Source organism: Megascapheus bottae, chromosome 10, assembly GCF_031878675.1.
Source record: "Megascapheus bottae isolate mThoBot1 chromosome 10, mThoBot2.hap1, whole genome shotgun sequence".
NCBI classification, from domain to species: domain Eukaryota; kingdom Metazoa; phylum Chordata; class Mammalia; order Rodentia; family Geomyidae; genus Megascapheus; species Megascapheus bottae.
Window position 1 is genome coordinate 49,367,871 of NC_143518.1, and position 19,626 is coordinate 49,387,496.

Here is a 19,626-nt window from a genome sequence, read left to right on the forward strand (position 1 = left end):
ATTGAATTCAAAATCAAAATTCAAAATATCTGTACCTCCTCACACACTAATAATAAAATTGGCTTCAGAAATACAAAAAAATGTAATGGCAGATATTTCCCTTGCATGTTAGATCTGATAAATCAGGAGTAGTTGTCAGGTGAGAGAGAGAGAGAAAAGAAGAGAAGGGATGAATTTTCTCAACTCTTATGTTTGGGAGGGGGTGATACAAGGGAGGGTCTTTGGACTTATTCTGTGCTGGTATGTGTGTGGGGGGGGGGACATACATCCTTTTCCCTTTATTATCATCTGCAAAGCTCATAGATTTTCAGTGAACACACCAAATAAACTTCCTGCAGTATGTTTTCTCCCCTTGTTCACCTTAACATTGAACTTTCCTTTTGCCCCTTTTTCTTTGTATGGGAAGAACACTTCTGTAGCAGAGATTCAGGATGACGGACACAAAGTCATACCCAGGCAACATCCCAACTGACATCTACCCTGAGTCAATTGGACTTACTCTCATCTAGTCTAGGTATCAACAGCTGTACTCCCGATTTGTGCCCTAGCCAAGAGAAGGGTGCTATTCCTAGCATAGAAGGTAGAAAGACACATTTCTTTTGCCTTCAGTACATAGGAAATGCAAATTGAACATGATCATTTTATCTGTTTAGAAGAAGCTATCCCGTAACTCCCTCCAAATTCATCCAACTAAACCTTTTTTTTTTAAATGATTGATTTCTGTCTTGGGCAAAGAATGAATATTTTCAGTTCTTATACTAAAGAATAAAAGAACTAAAGAATATTTTAGCTGTTTTCAGCTGAGATGTAACAGTTAGGACAAAACAAAGGGGGAAATGATGAAATCCAACAAGAAGAGGCATAAATTAATAGCCCTTTTGCTAGCTTAGATCTAACCTTAGAAATGAAGATGGGAATGATGATACACTTGTGACCATAATCCAAGATCATTATAAGAGAGGTTAAATAATAATAACTTGTTGACATAATAGTTTATGACCATCATGTTTTATGAACAAAATATATGTGACTATGTTTACCATGTGTGAATATCAAACGATCATAATATACATTAAATCACTTGAAAATATTTTCTAATTGCTTTAATACTTTCCCAATTCATGGTCTAAAAATTTTAAGGAATGCTTTATCATCTATACCCTCCTGTTCACTAAGATTTTCAAAAACTGCTGTGTTCCTCAACACATGTACTAAACCATAATCTTTCACTACAATGGCAGTTGACTTTCACAGTATTTTCATTTTAGCATGAATTCTGGGTTTAACTAGTCAGTGTGAAGCCTTTCAATCAGTAGTTGTGATTATCAATATCAGGAAAACACTAACGTAGAATTAAATCCAAATTATTATTGATCAAATACACATATATTATAAGTGTTTTATTAGTCAATGTGAAAATCTATACAGAAATTTTAAAGCATTGAAAGTTTTTAGTGTACCAATTGGCATCTAATCTGTAAAAATACTTTGGTAATTCCTGTACAATAGCAGATTCTACTAAGAAACAGATACCAGAAGAGCAAACCTCAAGCTATGATCAAGTTATACTTTAACTATCTTATAAGATTCTTCATAAAAATCTGAATTCTTTGATATTCTCTTTAACCTGGAGAATCCTAAGGATACTCATTGCTTAATATTAGAAGAAAAGAATAGTCAGTAAATAATTTCAAAGGAACTCTGAAATATGAACTAGAAAGTGGTTCGTCGCTCCACTTTAATAAAGAAGTTATTCTGGGGAAGGGGAGGGAGATACAACTTTTACTGCATCTATCTGGAGTCCAGATTCTGGACAAAGAAGTGTTTCATTATGGTAATTATTCAGATAGTTCAGAAAAATCTTTTATGAGACAGAGAGAGTGTAAGGTTGGCACAGTTTCTTGCTTAGATTATTATCTGTATTTGTTGATAAAAATGATTTTAAGAAACTGCTTAAACTTTTTTACTTCTTTTAGAAATTCATCTTTGAATAGACATCTAAGCAACTTGAGTTAACCTGGTTATGAAATTTCAAGTGGAATATCATAAACAAAGAATATTATAATTCAATCTGAAAATTAGTAGTTCAATGGAAAAAAATCAGATGGTTTGGTTTAGCTATAGCCTCCCCCCCGAAAAAAGAATCTCTAAGCTAAATTGTTCCCTGCCCTATGTATAAGTGTTCATGCCTTCTAATTAGTAATTTTTCCTTCAAAGATATGTCTTCTTACTATCAGATTAAGGAAGCTTTCGATATTTATTTTTGCAGAAAACTATTTGGCACAAATTAGTACTTCAATTAACTCAGATTGTATTGGCATATTCTTAAATTTTCTATCAAAATCGAGTTCTCAAATCATAGCTATTTCTTTACAATTCCTCCATGACTGCAAAAAGAAATCAATGCATTTCTCACCTGCATAAAGAACTCAGAAAATTCCCTGGGACATGCCAAAAATATTGATTTCTGCTTATTTAAAAAGTAATATGTTACTTAACTAAGTAAATAAAAGAGTATGAGAAATAATCCTATGAAAATAGGCTTACACCTCTTTTTGTCTTTTTGAAGAAAATTGAAATAATCTAAATGTCATTTGAAGCTTTAGAATGTACTAGGCAATAAGGCTTGAGACATTCCTTATAGCTGTCTCTCACAATTTTTACAAATACTTACAAACTGTAGTGATAATCATGTAGATGATCAATTTTTATACTACACAATAACATTTTATTCATAACTAGATACACAAATTCTTATATTGCTATAGCAAGTTTGAGGCAATTGCAGAAATGATATAAGAAATTGGTGACAAAGACCTTTTTGAGTTTTGAATAAAGAGGAGTAAGTCTGGCAACTTAGAGGAAAACCTGGATTGGATTTTGAGGTGTACATACGGCTTCTGGAAGACCTATGCTAGGAAACAGGAAAAGTGAACAAAGATGCATTTTATGTATGCATGACTTTCCCCCCACAAGGTGGTGATTAAACTAAATAGAATTCTGCATAATGGACACATAAAATATCAATATAAGTGCCAAGCACAGATAACCTCCATTAAAAATAAAGTAAATGAACAAAGCCATAGATGACAATTCAATAACCAAAGAACTTTAAAAGCACACAAGAAAAACATGGTGGAGGGGACTTTCACGTTTAAAGAATTTAAAGAATAAATAACATATACTATTTCATTTTCATGACAACAACGATAAATACTCAACAAGCCAAAACAACCAACCCAAACTGTTTGTTATCTAGCCTATTCATAGGTTGCTAGACTTAGAGAAGTAGCCTGTTCAAAGAAACATTTTTGAAGGTCAAGTCCTAAGAATTCTAAGCATAGTGCTTATACTGAATTCCCAGTATTTTCCCTCACATATAAAACCAAAGACTTTATCTCCTTCAGTTTTACTGTCATACAAGCATGTTCACACATTCTTATACTCCTTTTTCCCCCTTGCTCATCACACACTGCAATTCACTCTGAAAATATTCTCAAGCTCTCAAAAGAAACTTTAGGGAACACATTGCCCAAACTTGCATCCCATACAAGAGCACAGTTACCCCTTGTGTCCTTAGATTTTTCTGTCTCCATCAAAGTCATAGATAGGACATCTGGCACATGTCTGGTACAATGACTTTATGAAAGTATTTAGCATGCGACTTGAAAGAGTTTATGCACATACCTATTCTTTCTAGGCAGAGAGAAAGCATGCTAAAAGATAAGCTTTAATGCCAGTAACACTTTCAAACTGACTTTGGTATTTTGGCAGTTACAAGGCTGTGGAGGGCTGTCCAAGACACAACACACACACACACACACACACACACACACACACACGCGCGCATTCTCCTCTTCCCCCCCTCTCCTACCCCCTGCCTGCCCATCTCTGGGAGATAGGCATAAACTGAAAAGTGGAGGGAAGCACAGGGAAAGTCAATCTGTCTCCACCTGCTGCCTCAAGTGGGGGTGCATTTGGCCGACCAGCAGACAGAAGCTTGAGACATGGCCTCAACAGCCGCTGGCCAACATCCTTCGGAAAACTAAACAAATACATACCAACTTGCCCCTACCTCCTCTCAAAGAACTCACATGGCAGGGCTCCACGAAACAGCAGCCCGATTTCCATTAGCCCAGACAATCCTATTAAGCAGGACAACCATAAATTCATAAACCTCTACAACCCTCAAACCAGCCTTGTGGTCTGGAACTATACAGACACACAGAGACACAGAGGAAATTTGCACCTGTCTTTCTTGACACAACACACCTGTCAGGCCCTGCCCATACACACTCTGCTAATAGACTTCTGCCTATCTTGTTTAAGAAAGGAAATGATTTTCTTTCTTTTTAGAAGAGATGGCGTGGGAGCAAGGAAAGGGAGGGGAAGGAAGAGAGGGAGAGAGGAAAGAGGAGACTTCCAGCCTTGACTTTAGACGAGGCCACCCTGTGCTTGCTCTGTTTTTATAAGCTTAAGGAGACAGACAACACAGACCTTCTTGGAAAAATTAAAAGAAGTAGGTGCGTTCCCAGTCTTCCCCCAGGCAGGTAGGGCTCTAGGGTTTGCCAAGAACAGCAGCTTCACACTCCAACCTGACTCCTTTGGGCTATTCAGGACAACCGCTCCTCCTGTTTCTGCTCTCAATCTTCCTGGACAACTCAACATCCCAAGAAGCTGAGAAGGGTCCAGAGACCCTTTATGGTGTAGAAAGCTTCTCCTCCTTTGCCCCTCCCTCACCCCCATCAGATCTAGCAGGAGAACTGACTGGCTGGCACACCAGAAGAGCCAACAACTTGCTAAACTGGACTTTGGGTGATGTCCATCGCCCCTCCCCCCTTCTTGTCTGCGCAGGCAAGAAAGAACTCATCTCCCTTCCCCCCACTCCTTGCACTTTCCTCAATCTTCACAACGATCACTCTCACCTCTCCTCTTTTCTCATTATTCCCCAGTCCTCCAAACTGGAGTAAAACAGTTGGTACCAAGTCGGCAAGACCAGAGCGCAGCTGCCCAACACCAGAGAACGCCAGGGATGGTCGTGAGATTCTTCACGCACAACCCACTGCAGGAGCCCACTCCTATCCCACCCGGATCTCGACTCCTCTACCCACCTCAGTGGCGGCGCTCGGCGCCCCGACCCCTGCACTCCAGGCACTTGGTGCCACCTTACCCCAGTCCGGACAGGGGTGGCGTGCTCAGGACCCATCACTCCACCGCTCCAACCCCGACTTCAACATTTCAGCGTCGACAGTGTTGGGTGGAGAAAAGTACTAAGAGCGCCCCCCACTCCTCCCCCCTCTCTCCCTGGGCCCTCCTCCCCACTCCCCGTCCCTCTGCTGGGGTTCAAAAGGAGAAGTGAAAGGTATGCAAATTACAAGCAAATTGGAAGAGCTGGGAAGAAAGGGAGCGATAATAAACAAGACAAAGGGAGAGGACCTGGGGACGAGCCCCCGGAGTGGAGTTTTCACCCAGAGACGGGATGGATGGAGCTTGGCGGAAAGAGGGGGGTGGGGGTGGGGGATGGAAATCCAGATGAACAAAAAGCGCCCCGGTCCCCCCTCCACACCTCGTTGTCCCTCTCCCCTGAGAAGAGAAAGAAGGGAGGACAGCCAAACCGTCCTCGTACCCCAGATACACAAAAGGTGACAAGATCGGCGGCGACATCAGCGCGTCCCCTCCTCCCCGGTCACCCCCATCTCCATCGCCACTACCACCACCACCACCACCATCCCCAAGCCACCAGCAGCGAGGAGAAAGAAAGAAAAGCCAAGCGGACCACTTACTCTTCGGAAGTGAGCGGAGCGGAGCGCGGCGTCCCGCCGAGGCTCCCCCTGCTCTGCAAAGTGTGCAGAGGCCGTTTGATTAGGGTTCGCCTCCCCACCACCCCCCTCCTTTCATTTTTTAAAAAACTCTTGGGGTGGGAGGGTGGGAGGAAAGAGATTGTTTCCCCGGGTGTGAGTAATGGGAGGCTCTTTTCTTTTCCTTCTCATTCTAGAAGGAACAAGCCAGTGCAAGTGACTCTGGCGAAGGGGAGGGGACTCGCGAGGGGGAGAAGATACTTACGCGCTGCGCGGAGCCGTGGGACCGGGCGCCTCTCTCTCTCCCTCTCTCTCCCTCTCTCTCCCCCCCCTCTCTCTCTCTCTTTCGCCTCTCTCTCCCTCTCTCTCTCCCTCTCTCTTTTTGGCCGGCAGAGAGAGGAACACACTGGCGCGCACACACGGTGGTGTCTTGCGGGTGATGAATATGATAATTGGACCAGGCGCGGTGAGTCTGTGCGAGCGCAGGAGAGCGCGGCGAGTGGGCAGAGGGGGAGAGGGAGAGAGAGAGAGCGGGGACGGGGCGGGGAGAGGAGAGGACAGAGGAGGAGAGGACAGAGGAGGAGGAGGAGGAGAAGAAAAGGAGCGGCGCGCGAGGGCGCGCGGGGCCGGGGCGCGGGCGCGGGGCGCGGGGCGCGGCGAGGCGGGCGAGGCGGGCGAGGCGGCGGCGAGGGCGCGGGCGGCCCCGGCCGGAGCTCTTTTGCGCCGCTCTGCTCCGCGCGGCTGCAATGGTGAATGGTTTCCGAGCGCTCGCTCAGCTGAGGGCTCCGCTCCACAACAAGATTTACTTTAAGACACAGCTGAAGGAAACAGGAAGACTGCACGTCACAGTCTGACTGACGTACCCGGCCCCAGCACCCAATCGCGAGGCGCCTTCGGATTCAAGGGGGGATAGCGAGGCAAGAGAACTTGGGAGGAAAAAAAAAACCCCACATATATATGTAAAAGGGATGGAGGGGTGAGGGGCTGGGAGGGGAGAAGGGGAGAGCCCCCTCCTCCCGCGGCCCTCCCCCACCCCCTCCTGGGCCTCCAACCCAGGTCCCCCCACCCACCCCGCTCCCAACCCCGCCCTGCCACTGCTTCGGGGCGCCTGGATCTCCGCGCCCGAGCCGCGGCGAGCCATCTGCGGGCGCTCTGCAGAGCGGCGCCCGGCTCACACTTGATCTTCCAGGACGCTGGGCTTTTTTTTCCCTATTTCCCTGATACAGCTGATCAAGTTCACCGAGCCGCTGAGCGAGTGAGCGCTCCCTGGACTTGGGTAGAGGAAGACACGGAAAAGTATATTAGAGAAAAAGTGTGTTGGGGAGATGGATGGGGCTGAGGGGGTGGCATAAAAGGAGGGAGTGTGTGTGTGTGTGTGTGTGTGTGTGTGTGTGTGTGTTTGAGGGGGTGGAAATCCACAAACCAGTCTACTTTTTAACCGAGCTCCTAGGCGGTATCAACGGTATATGTCACGCTTTTAAAAGAGGAGGTGAAGGATAAAATTCAGGTTGGTTTAGAATTAAAATCATGAGGGGGGGAATGTTTCACCCTGAGTCCAATGAATTTGATGTTGTTTTTTTTTTAAACCCACACTGAGTCCCAATCACAGGTCAAAATGATTAGGAAGAATAATATTCACCTTCTGTCACCTCTAACAATATTATATGGATTGTGGATACACCAGCTATATATGTGTGTATACATATATACATATGTAAACATATATATCACAAACATTATCTTCCAATTACCTCTCCCTAGCTCAAAATGACTGGGGACGGGGGTAAAACTGTCCAACATAGGATTTACACAATGTTAATGTCAGGGTGATAAACTTTGAAGTTTATTAGGCAAGAAAATTTCAAACGCTAAAAATCTCAGGCTCTAAGGTAAAGCCATAGAAAATTCATTTTGATTTGACATTTTGTGGGTGAAATAACTGACCAGATTTCTTCAGATGATATATTTTTTAAAGAGCTCTTTGAGCTTTGCTAGTAACAAACGCTAAAAAGACAGCCTCCTTCCAGCCCTAGCATGAAGGTTTCACTGGGCATAGTAAACAGCATTTAATAAAACAGCCGCTTTATGACTTAAAGATCCTATAAAAGCTGGGACTCGTCATGAGCTTCGAAGCAGAAACATGCATACCTTGTAGACTCAATGCTCAGTATTTAGGGGATCTTTTTCCTTTTTTTTTAAGGTAGGACAGGGAGAAGTATTTGTGTGTGTGTGTGTGTGTGTGTGTGTGTGTGTGTGTGTCCCTTGAATTTAATCAGATCAAAGGTCGTGCCGCGTTGTCACAACAGTATTTATGGGGTGTGTTACGAGGATACGGGTCAGCCACTACCAACATCTTCTGCCACAGACACACACCTCTCTGAGATATTTACAACTGCACCCTCAAATTTATCCAACTGTAAACAGGATATTAAGTCTTGTCTCTGAATAACGATGTTAGTATGTTCAAGTCCATAGCCTGTAGCAAACTTTTGGCTCTGGTGATGGAGGGGAGGAGGGAGAAATCAGGTCAGCCAGATGGGAAAAGACTTATAGGTGCATCTCCAGCCTTTTACCCCTTCCCCTCCTCCTCTCCCCTAGACACTCCTCCAGTCCTTTGTGGAAATAACACAGACACAGGCACACACCATTCACCCCTCCAGTGATCCGCTGTTGAATCAAATGTTCTTACAGGGATGTGACAGTTTAGACTGGGAACTGAAATAATCTGCCCTCATGCTCACTAGATACAGGATGGTCCCTTCGAGGTAAGCGGGTGTATTGTGTTGGAAAATTTGGGTCGAAGCTGTTCTCTTGCTCTTTTTCATTATTTTTTTTCTTTAAAAACCTGTTTGAACAAATAAATTAGCGGCAGCCCACAAATAAACTGGTATTAGTAAAGAACGTATGTTCTTTACCCCTTAAAACCATCTGCTCAATTTGATATTTAAAAGGGAGGAGACCAGGGAAGGAAAGGGGGGTGCTCAGGGTGGGCGGGAAGAAAGGAGACTAGGGAAAGAAAAGAGCTCCAACTTCAGCCCTTAACTTTGGGTCAATTGTACCTCTGATGCACGTGCTCTCTGTTGCACGTTTTGAACACACTACACCTGATAGGATCAGGCGGCGGGAAAAGTTCCCCAGCGCACCCCAGTAAGGCAGACTTTTGCTGGGGGGCAAAAGAAGGCCGGATTTAAAAGTTTAGTGCATTCTCTGGAAGAAACACTTCAACCCCCCAGGCTGGGCGGTGCAGGCTCGCGGCTCGCCACGCTGTTCGGTGGTAGCAATTCCTAGCCGGCTTTGGGGCGCAGGAGCCGCTCCTTCAAACAGGCGCGCACGCTACGCTGGGCGGGCGAGCTGGCTCTTCAGTCCAGCTTTGTAAGCAGCCTACGCTGATCTCTGCCTGCCGCGGCCACAAACAAGCTAGGCAACCTTTCTGGTCCGAGCTAGGATGCTCTCCTGGGTGTCTGGGTGTGGGGGGAAGGGGGTTCTGCAGCCAGGCGTCAGGCCCAAGCCCCCTATCTGCGGTCACTTCTGGTTTGTTTTCTGATGGGGGAAAGAGAGCGGATCCGTTGTGGGGCAGAAGTCGCATAGATAATGGCTCCATCTGGGAAAGCAGAGGCCAGACCTAACTAGGGTCAGCGCGTCCTCTCCTTCCCGATGTTCAAAATCACACCAGCAATTTAGAAGTTAACTCGAGTTCGGATCCAGCTTCAAACAAACCCCCTGCGGGTTGCGTTTGCTTATTTATCTAGAGGGGGATTGTGTGTGTGTGTGTGTGTGTGTGTGTGTGTGTGTGTGTGTGTGTGTGTGTGTTCAGAGTCAAACTTGCCGTTATCACCAGTGCATCTGGTTCGGGGTTAAACACATTCGCCTTGACTTTTCCTTGGTGTAGCCCCCTCCCTTCTTTCTTAAAGCCATTAATTGGGGTTTGGAGGGAAGAGGGTGCGTGTAGGAGATTTAAAAACTTATATCCAGCCATCATCAAACCTTAAGACACCCAGATGAGAGGCAGGCAAACAGAGGCGCGAATTCCAGCAAACGATGCGCGAGAACCCTCATGGCCACCTACCCACCAAACCCACCAGCAGCAGCCTGAGGACGGGAAGAAAAAGAAAACCCAACCCGGGGGAGCAGACTGGCCTGCAGCAGGTAGTCCCTCAGGCAAGCTGACACTTGGCCTCTCTCATTCTTTTCCCCCCTGTGCCCAGCCAAACCCAACCTGGATTTGCTCTGAATAGTGGGGCAGAAAGTGAAATACCGCAAGATCAGTAGCAAGAAACAGCTGCGGGCTTTCTCTCTGGGGAACCCCAGTGTTGAGAAGCCTCTGAGTGATGTTTGTTTAACCAACAGCTTTCAAAGTAAACAGAAACGAATCACTCCAAAGAAGTCGAAATATAACCCTTAGGAGAAATTGCAGACAGGGGTGTTGACAGAAAAAGTAATTTATTACAGAAAAAAAGTCCTTATTCCCTGAATAAGAGGGATACCCCCTTCCTTTACCCCAAAGAGTGCAAATGTGTCAGAAAAGTATCTAGTAGTCAGAAGGACTCATTCTTATAAATATAACCTCAAAGAAAATCGCTCTCCACTCCTCACAACCCAACAGCGCACAGCCCACACTCGTGAGGATTGGGGGTGGTGGTGTTGGGGTGGTGGTCCAGGGGTCAGACGGCTACTTGATTTGATGGAAATGGGTAAAAAAAAAAAAAAAAACCAAGGGAGGTGCGTTTCCTGCCCTGGAGAAATAAGGAATAGACAGACTGGGAGCCCTCGGCAGCCAGCCCCGGCTTAGCCTCAGGCACCCAACTTTCCAATATCAAGAAATTAACAGATGGTGTCCGGCACCGGGCGGGCTGTTACTTACATAATCCAGCCACTCCACCGGGCCTCGCCACCGCGCCTAGCCAGGCCACGAGCCCGCTCTCCTTTCCAGGGGATTCACTTGCTCCTCCCCATAACTGGCCTTTCTCTAATCTAGGATTTGGAGACGCAGTGATTTTACTTAAAACACACACACACACACACACACACACACACACACACACACACATGCCACCAGCAGCGGAGGTTCGGATCAGCTCTCCTTGGCTGTCACTGAAGTACAAAGGCTGGCTCGGGCCGCGGCCGGGAGGGCGGCGGGCAGGGAGAGGCAGAGCGCGCCTTTGCCCGCGGGGGCGCAGTGGGCAAAGTTACGCAAAGCCTCTGGGCACCGCTATCCTTCCGAGCTGGGGCAGGCTTTTTGGTTTGTTGTTGTGGGGTTGTGTTTTGTTTTTTTGAGCGCTCTTCCAGGCTTTCGTGAGTTCCTTTCTGCTCCGGAGCCGCCGCCTGCTGCCTGCGCGCCCACCCTCGGCGACTCCCCCCTCCAGAGGCCCACGTCTCCCGTGGGGTTCCCGTGTGGTCGCCGCGCGTAGTTCGCGGGGTGGTGTAGAGGAGGGAAGGGGTGTGTGCCTCTTCCTCGGGGGTGACTCGGGATTGCCAAAAATCCGAGAGGAACACGCCCGCGCGCCTTGGAAAAGTTTCGGGATGGGCGGGAAGGCCGGGAGTCTCCTCTCCCGACTCGGCCTCGGGCGGGAAGCAGGGTTCCTGCTCCTCCGATTGCTCCGGGTGTCTTCTCCCCCGCTCCACTCCCCCCAGAGTGCCCTTCCTCGCCGCGGCCCCGCGCTCCGTGGCCCGGCCTTGGCCAGCGAGTGACTCCGCGCGGGCCGCAGTGCCACCATCCCCGCGGAGCGAGCGCCCCAGCTTCTGGGGGCAGCGCCCGCAGGGGGTCTAGAGGGCCCCGCCCGCTGTCCCGGGTACCCCAGCCCCCACATCCCGGCCTTTCCCCAGGTGTCCGCGGGAGCCGCAGCCCGGCTCCGATCACTCCGGTTCTGAGCCCCGGAGTGGGGTGCGGAGGGCAGCCACCTGCTGAGGGTGGGTTATGGAGCTGGGGCGGGGTGGGGGGGGCGTCGTACGGGGCTGAGAAACGTGGGCTGCGACCAGGTCAGCGCTGCCCCCTCCCCCTGTCGCCTCCCCTCCCCCGCCAGCCGCTGCCTGTTGCTTCGAGGACTTGGTGGCGGCGCGCCACAGCGGGTGGGCTCACTGGACAGGGAACTGGGGGTGAGGAATGGGGGGCGGGGGCGGGGTGTCTCTCGGGATCGCAAGAGGGGCGGGACCTTCGGAGGAATGAAAATCTGTCCTTCTGCCCTGGCTTCTTTTGTCAATTTAAGGGTATTTGGCGGTTACTCCGGCTTCCCCTTTCTTTGGTCTTTCATGTCAAGGGTGAGAATTCAGAGGAGGTGCTCTATTTTCTGGGCTTTGGTGATAGGACTTGAGTTACCCATACTTACAAAGCTCTTACAAAGCTTTTATTCAGGTTGAGGAGCGGGCTAGAAATAAATAGGCGTCGGGCAGAGAAGGGAGCGCAAGAGAAAGAAGAGCCAGTTTTTGGATTTTTTTTTTCGGGGCAAGAATAACTCCGGAAAGTTGCATTTTGTTTAAATTAGAGCAAGACGAAGTTGAAAGCCAGGTTTCTATAATTTTTCTGGTAATATTTCTTTTATGAAGTATCTAAGTGTCTGTTTGTCATCATTTTGAGATCAAAAGAGAAAGCCATATGCTGCATAGTTTTTCGAAATTGCTATTTAAATATGTTTTAAATGTTTTATCCAACGTGGAGAAGGCTGCTCAGAGGGAAGACTCACAAGTGGGCTAGCAGGAGGGTTTGATGTGAGGAGCACTTGCAAGGACCTGCTGATCATCAGAATCACCAAAGGAGCTTTAAACTAAATAAAAGGATTTCCAGGCTAGGCTCTAGTAGGAGAGGAGGAGGAGGAGGTGGAGGAGGAAGAAGAGGAGGGGGCAATCTGGGGAAGTCTCACAGTGTCACACTACAAAAACAGGGGTGACTGACTCCATGATGACCTTGAGTGAGTTAACTTCTCCCAAGCCTCCATTTTCTTGATGGTTCAAATGGAGATAATAATCCAAGTTGTGAGTTGTGTAGAAGAGACTTCTACACAAGTGGAATTGCTCAGCACATGATTGGTACTTGAGATATGGAGCCTATTTTGCTCACAAATGCAAGCTTTTAGATTTAGGTTCATCAGCACTCCTGTACACCTTCTTGTCTTAACGTTTTTGTTTTTTTTTTCTGAATAACTGGACTTGCATGTGCATGCATGCATGGACAAATGTAGCCCACACAGACTGCTTCCTTGGGCTCATGTACAACACACACACACACACACACACACATACCTTTTAGGCCATCCAGAACAGAATTTGTGCATGCTTGAAAGATAGGCCTCATGTTCCTGGACCTAGAACTTTTTGCCAGGCTCACTGATTTGCCAATCTAAAATTTTCTCCCTCTCTTTTTTGTGGTGGGGGTGGGGGTGAGGACTTTTTCACCTTCCCTACTTCACAGGCATTGGACCTTTCTCATAGAAGCTTCTGATTAGAATAAGAAAAAAGTGCTATTCAATAGGGAATAACAAGCAGGAAATACAAAAATAAGAAGGTCAACATTCCTAGGTAAACAAAAACAAATGCATCTCATCTGCATATGATTTAATTTGTGAGAATAACCAACTTCCCCAAATGCATGTAAAGTAAAAAGCAAGCCTTCTTAAGATTATGTTCAGACCATTGAATCCAAGCATGAGACAAGGTAATGCAGGGAGTGCCCAACCAAAGACAGCTGTGAGCAAGGAGAGGAAGACAGGCAGGAAAGTGCTTTGCCTGGCTGTGACTCTGAAGCCATGTGAGGGGAAGAAAGCCAAGGAAATGGAACAGGCTGAACCAGCAGACAGCAGAGCAAATTAGCCTACAATGTCGGTTCTGGAGAAAGAGCAGCTAGTTCAACGTCCCACAGAAGGTGTTCTGCTGGTACCCTCAAAAGGCTATAGCGAAAGCAATCCTATTTCTCTAGGGGTCAGAATTTCCAGCATGGGAATGGGGACCAGTCCCCAGTGAGTACTGCAAGGATTTAGATTTCCCTGAATGAGATGAAGTAGCTGTCCTTGGGGGAGAGGAGCCTGTTCCTGGGTATTTTGGGGGCACTTATGGAAGGTTCCTGTTTTATTCAGGAGGAAAATGTCTGTGTCTCTAGGGGATTATACCCAAAGGGCACACCAGGACAATTAGAAAGGCACATATATTTGGTGCCAGGCCATCGGGTGGCTGCTTTTGGCTTTTGTTTCTCAGCCCCTTCCCAGTAGAGGATTTTTTTTTGCCCAACTCTTGCACTGGATGAGCAGCAGGAAAGATGTGGGTGAGATTCTAGATAAGCACAGCCCAGTAGTTGGAGAGGGGACAAGGTGGGGTGTATGTGGGGTGGAGGGTGTTGGATGTGGGTGGGGAGGACACAAATGTGTTTGTATAAAGTTAGTGAACTGAATAGGGGTTGCTGAGGAGCCTGGGGGAGAGAGAATGGGGACCTGAAGTAGGGAGCATGGAAAGAAGTGAGGAGTGGGAATTGGGAGGAGAGAAAGTGAAGAGTAGGAGCCTGGAAGGGATAAAGGAAGTGAGGTGTGGAAGTAGAGGGTGCAGTGCTAGATGGTTCACAGGGCCTCCGTTCCCAGTACTGAGGTTCCTGGGTGTGACAGGATGTGGAGGGTCATCTGGGAGGTGAAGGGAGAAGTAGGAGGAAGGTGAGGTAGGAGGTTAAAACTGGCTGCTGCTCTTGGCGGGATGAAGGGCCAAATATCATGGCTTCCTCTCATCCACATTTTTTTTTTGCCACTCCTGAGGCTTGAACTCAGAGCCTGTTCACTGTCCTTGGACTCTCTCAAGGCTAGAGCTCTACCACTTGAGCCACAACACCATTTCTAAGTCTCCATGCATGCTAGGCAAGCACTCTACCACTAGGCCAGACTCCCAGCCCATCATCCACATTTTTGATGCTGCTTCCTTGCTAAACCTAAATTGGCTGGGGAACAATTTGGACCCAACAGCTCTGGGACTGCCACCTCCAGGGGCAGAGATTTCAGGATTCTTCCTGGGAAGGGAAAGGAGGGGGATGGTTGCTGGCAGGATCTTGATTCTATGAGTGCTGCCCCCTCTTAGGTGCATGGAATGTGGAATCTGAGAGTCAGAGCGTCCTTTAGTGCCTTCATGGCCCCCCCAACATACCTATCTCCCACCCAAGTGAGGCTCAGTGTACATCCTTCAGGACTTTGTGGATCCTCTCCCCCTCCCCCATTCATCCATCATGTAGACAGGTTCCTCTTGTCTCTTCCTAATGCTGGGAAGAGCAGAGGGGGTGTAATACTCAAAGAGGACTCTACAAAATTGGAATCGGCCACTTATCAAATGCTTGTCATTTGTTAGATGCTGCTAAGCATGGTGATTGGTGAGCCTGGACTGATTCAACAGTTCTGGGCTGTTTCTGGTGTGGTTAAGTTTCTGAAGCCTCATTAGGAGCTTTGTTCTAGAAAAATCTGGACGATGGGCAAGGTAACACTTCCTTTTCTCATATTCCAATGTGATCTTGCAGTGAAAACACAAAACACAAGGGGCAATGATCTGGAGCAATGACGGGTACTTGTAACATTTACTGAGCACTTCTTGTATGTCAGACACTTTGAATTCTGTACTCACACTTGTACTTGGTTTTGTTTTGTTTTGTTTTTTAATATGAAAATACCAAAAGACACAGCATCCAGTTAAAGATGGCTTTGGTAGAGAAACACATAGTCATCTTTAATGCACAATTGTAAGTACGGCATGCTGGCCTCAGGAGTCCAAACATATAGCAATGGAATTTTGAAGTGAGGGAATAAAGTATTTTATTTGCAGCTCCCCCAACAACTAGGGAGACCGGTATCCCCACCATAGGAACAAGTGTAGAAGGCCTCAGTGCTTATTCAAAGCTACCAAGTAAGTAAATAGAGGAGTTAGAATTGAAACCCAGGTCTGCCTATAGTTTGAGCTAAAACAATTTCTCTTAGACCCCAGCCTTTGCTGGGACTGTTTTGTTTTGTTTTTTTCATGATTATTCTCATAATCAGGCCTGGCTTTGCCTGAACCTTTATATCACCAATCTGATCCCCTCCAGCTCTGGCTATTTCTAGGAGGAGAAAATCATTCAGTGCAGGAAAAGGGACAAAGTGGTCAACAAATACATTGGGTTTTTTTTTTTTTCAGATTTGAATAATGTCTGTAGAGGGTAAAAGCCATGCACACATGTGTACATGCATACACAGACACACACACGCACGCGCGCACACACACACATACATCAGGTTTTGCTGGGCACCACAGGAAGTCTGTGGATGGAGGGTCGCTGAAATAGAATTGTAAAAATAAAAAGGGGTGGGGGAGAAAGTGAACGATACTAATCCTATTAAACGTGGTAGCATGTTTTTGTGGCTCGCAGGGAGAGATTAAGCACAGGAAAGGGGATAAGGACTGCTTCAGTCTCACTAAACTAATGTGACAACTTGTCATTGGAGATCTTTACAGCTTGTTAGTAGATGGCTAGCCCAAGCAGAAGTGTTTTCTATCCTTCCCATTGTGTCCACCATGGCTTTTCTTTCCTTTTTTAAAACTTTTTCCTTTCTTTTCCTGTTTCTTTCTTCTCCATGCTGCTCTATTTTGCTTTTTAATCCTGACTGTCTCCCCCAAGTCAAAACATTTAGCTGGCTCTAATCAAGATTTGGTTTTGAAGATGCCCTTTGACCTTGGACTGCCCAGAAAAGCCCCCTTCCTCCTTCAAGCCTGTTCTCAGCCCTCAACTTGGCCACTGTCTAGGTGCTTGAGAAACTGAGCTTATGGAATGGGGGGGGGGATTCTTTCATTTAAGATTTCATTTTTTAGCCCTTTTCCTTTCCCCCTCCTCTCTTTTTCTCCTCTCCCTTTGACCTTTTGTGTTCATGTCTTGATTCTTTGTCATATCCGGTCTGCTCCACCTTTTCTTCCTCTCCATTTCCCCATCGTGTTTTCATTTGCTTGCCTCTTCTCTTTTCTCAGTGTTTTAGGGGTGTTAGGCACAGCTAAACTTCTTGTTTTCCTTTTCTTCAAATATGATAGTGAAATCTATATAAAGATGATACATCTTTGATAGTGAGGTTGAAAGATGGAGAGCGGGTCCGACCACCTGGGAGTAAGAGAAAGACTGATCTTGGTCTGGAGGAAGCAAGAATCTGAAACTTTGTGAAACAGGTGCCCAGCTTATTTAGAGATGTAGCAGACTGGCTGGCCCTCCCTCTGGATGGCCCCCCCTCCAACTTCCCCCCCTGGCTCAACACCAGAGGCGAGATGTTGAGTCAATGGAAAAACAACATTCGCCAACATTAAAGGGAGACTGTTTGGAAAAGGAAGGTCCTGCAGAGGTGCAGAGGAAGCCTGTGCATTAACACGGGCACCTCTTATCTGGGGCAGCTGGGTTCAGGCTGTACTGACTCCCTCCTCAGAGGTCCTCAGCAGACAGGCTGCTTTGGGAGTGAGGGGCTGATTCTCACCCTCAGGAATCCCCAGGATTTCCAGAGTCAAAAAGCCAAGGAGAAACATTTTGTTGAGAGTTAAGCTTGCTTCTGCAGGCCTCCCTCACGGTGGGTCTGGCCCCTACTAAAGGAGCTGTGAGCCTTGCAACCTGACCCAAAAGTGAGTAATGGAGGCATGCTAAAGGACCTGTTAAAATCATCCAAAGGGAAACAAGTAAAAGGCTTGTGTGTAGATTCCCTTTCCCACCTCCCTGGAAATGGCTCACCCTTAAGGTGTTGAGCTAGCTTCTGATGGAGAGATAAGGGTAAATCCCTAAGCAGTCAATAATTAACCACAGCACCATTAGGAACCCAGTCAGCTAGATCCTGCGGACACCTTCCCTGCTCTGGTGGGAACGGTCAGTGGAGAGGAAGGCCTGTTTGTCCAGCTTGCCGCAGAACCACCTGGACTGTATTGGAAAAGGAGTAGTTATGTCTATGTCTGCCTATGAGACCTTTCTTGGGTTAAGTCTGTAGGGTAATTTCTGGAAATTTCACTTTGGGAAATTCTCCCTTCCCCTCCCCTCCCCTCTCTTCGTGCATACACAGACTTGCACAGATATCCATACTATTTCCAGGTTAGCATGAATCAATCCCAGTTGTGTTCCAATTGTTACATTATTCTCCATAGAAGACCATATTTGCTCACCTCTGCCCTGCTCATTTTAGTTCTACATAGTACAGGGTATGAGAAAAACAGAAATGAGTTTTCACATGATAAGTGACCACATCCCTCTCCCATACTATACAGATGAGTTCTTTTTGAATGTTAAGTTAGGAGGAAAACAGTTATTTCTACTTCTTTCTTTGCATACGTGGAAGGTTGGCTTATATTTGTTTTCTAATTGCTTAGGCTTTCGTTTTGCTCTGCTTTTTGTTCTCTATGGTATTTAGTGTTGCTATAGGCATCTCATTAGATATTCTATTCAATGAGAAATGGTACCATAATCAATTTGGTTTGAATTGTTAAGGTCATGACCATGTGCCAATGAATGATTTTATTGTAAATTGTATCTGTTCAAGCCACTCTGAAATTCCTATTTTATACCTGAGACAAAGAAGGTACAAAAAAGTGACTTGATTTGAATTAATCTCCATCAAAGAGAAAAATATCAACCAATGGCTACTGGGTACCAGTGGAAGATGGGCCATCTAGCTTCTCTCTTGAGGGTTCTCATATCAGCTTCTACTGTTGTTTTCCTCTCCACCAGAAAAACTAGTAGTCTGGATGCTCAATTAATCTTTGGCTGGATGGGGGAGTTGCCAATGGGTAGAAACTCTGCCAATGATCCATGACACCCTTTTTAACAAACATTAATTGAGTGACATTTCTTTTCCACAAATCATCCATCTGTCCTTTCTTATGCAACTTTTCAGTTTCCAAAGGGTAGAAAGCAAGCTCTCTTCCAATCATACATTTGGCTTACAAAGACAATATTTGAATTAGACAGTTTGTAATGTATGGTGACCTATTCATTCTAACTATTCACTCACTTGAACCAACTTGCTAAATGTAAAAAGAAATCAGACTCATTGTTATCTTTTCTTTGTTCATAAAGAACTTCTTGCTTTTGTGAAAGCAGTCCACACAGAGATTCAGTGTTAGTCAATAGTTTTTTAATTGGAGTACAAAAAGGAGTAGGAAAAGTGCAAAATAGCAAGATGTTTTAAAATTAGCAACTACTAAGTTTGTTGGTTAAGACAAGCTGATTCCTGAGAAGTTACTTTTGATACTAATTTCTGATTTTTTTTTTATTTTTTGCCAGTCCTGGGCTTGAGCTCAGGGCCTGAGCACTGTCCTTGGACTTTCTCAAGGCTAGACCTCTACCATTTGAGCCACAGCACCACCTCTGGCTTTTTTCTATGCATGTGGTACCAAGGAATCGAATCTGGGTCTTCGTGCATGCTAGGCAAGCACTCCACCACTAGGCCAAACTCCCAGCCCTCCCTTTTTTTTAGTTTTAAATGGCACTGAAGGTTGAACTCAGGGCTTACGGACTTGTTAGACAAGTCATCCATATTCCTCAGCCCCTTTTTGCCTTCATTATTTTCCTAGAGTGGCTAGGACCACAAGCCTTCTATTTATTCTTTTTTACATAGCTAGTTTTACAGGTGAGAGCCATTGCTGCCCCCCTGCTATTACTGTTTTTTTTTAAACTGCCAATGGGAGTACTTTACTTAAAATAGTGCTGTTAGGTACACGATGCATCAATTTGTTGCTTGGATATTAAAATGAAATTAAAAATGAAACCGCAATCTATTTTTAAACATATCAAAAGAGAGAACTTTTAGACATGGTGTTAAAGAGGGAGGAAATCTAGCCTCTGACATTGCCTTTATTTGGTTTCATTCATTATGGTAGCAAAAAA

At 46.1% G+C, this 19,626-nt stretch overlaps 1 protein-coding gene and 1 long non-coding RNA gene across 4 annotated transcripts in view; one reads left to right on the forward strand and one right to left on the reverse strand.

Annotated features, from left to right (window-relative positions):
* LOC150058403 (prospero homeobox protein 1) overlaps positions 1-6,147 on the reverse strand; it is a 50,156-nt gene extending 44,009 nt beyond the window's left edge. Inside the window, exon 1 of the mRNA XM_090341204.1 lies at positions 6,064-6,147. The gene's annotated coding sequence lies outside the window, so the exon portion shown is untranslated. The remainder of the gene's footprint in view (positions 1-6,063) is intronic.
* A 29-nt stretch (positions 6,148-6,176) lies between these two features.
* Positions 6,177-19,626, forward strand: part of LOC150058404 (uncharacterized) — a 156,467-nt gene continuing 143,017 nt past the window's right edge. The window contains exon 1 of one of the 3 annotated variants that reach the window (XR_016536879.1): positions 6,177-6,264. This is a non-coding gene — a long non-coding RNA (uncharacterized LOC150058404). Of the gene's footprint in view, positions 6,265-8,468; positions 8,564-19,626 lie in introns of those variants that run through there. The other 2 variants (XR_016536878.1, XR_016536880.1) reach the window with 2 other exon arrangements.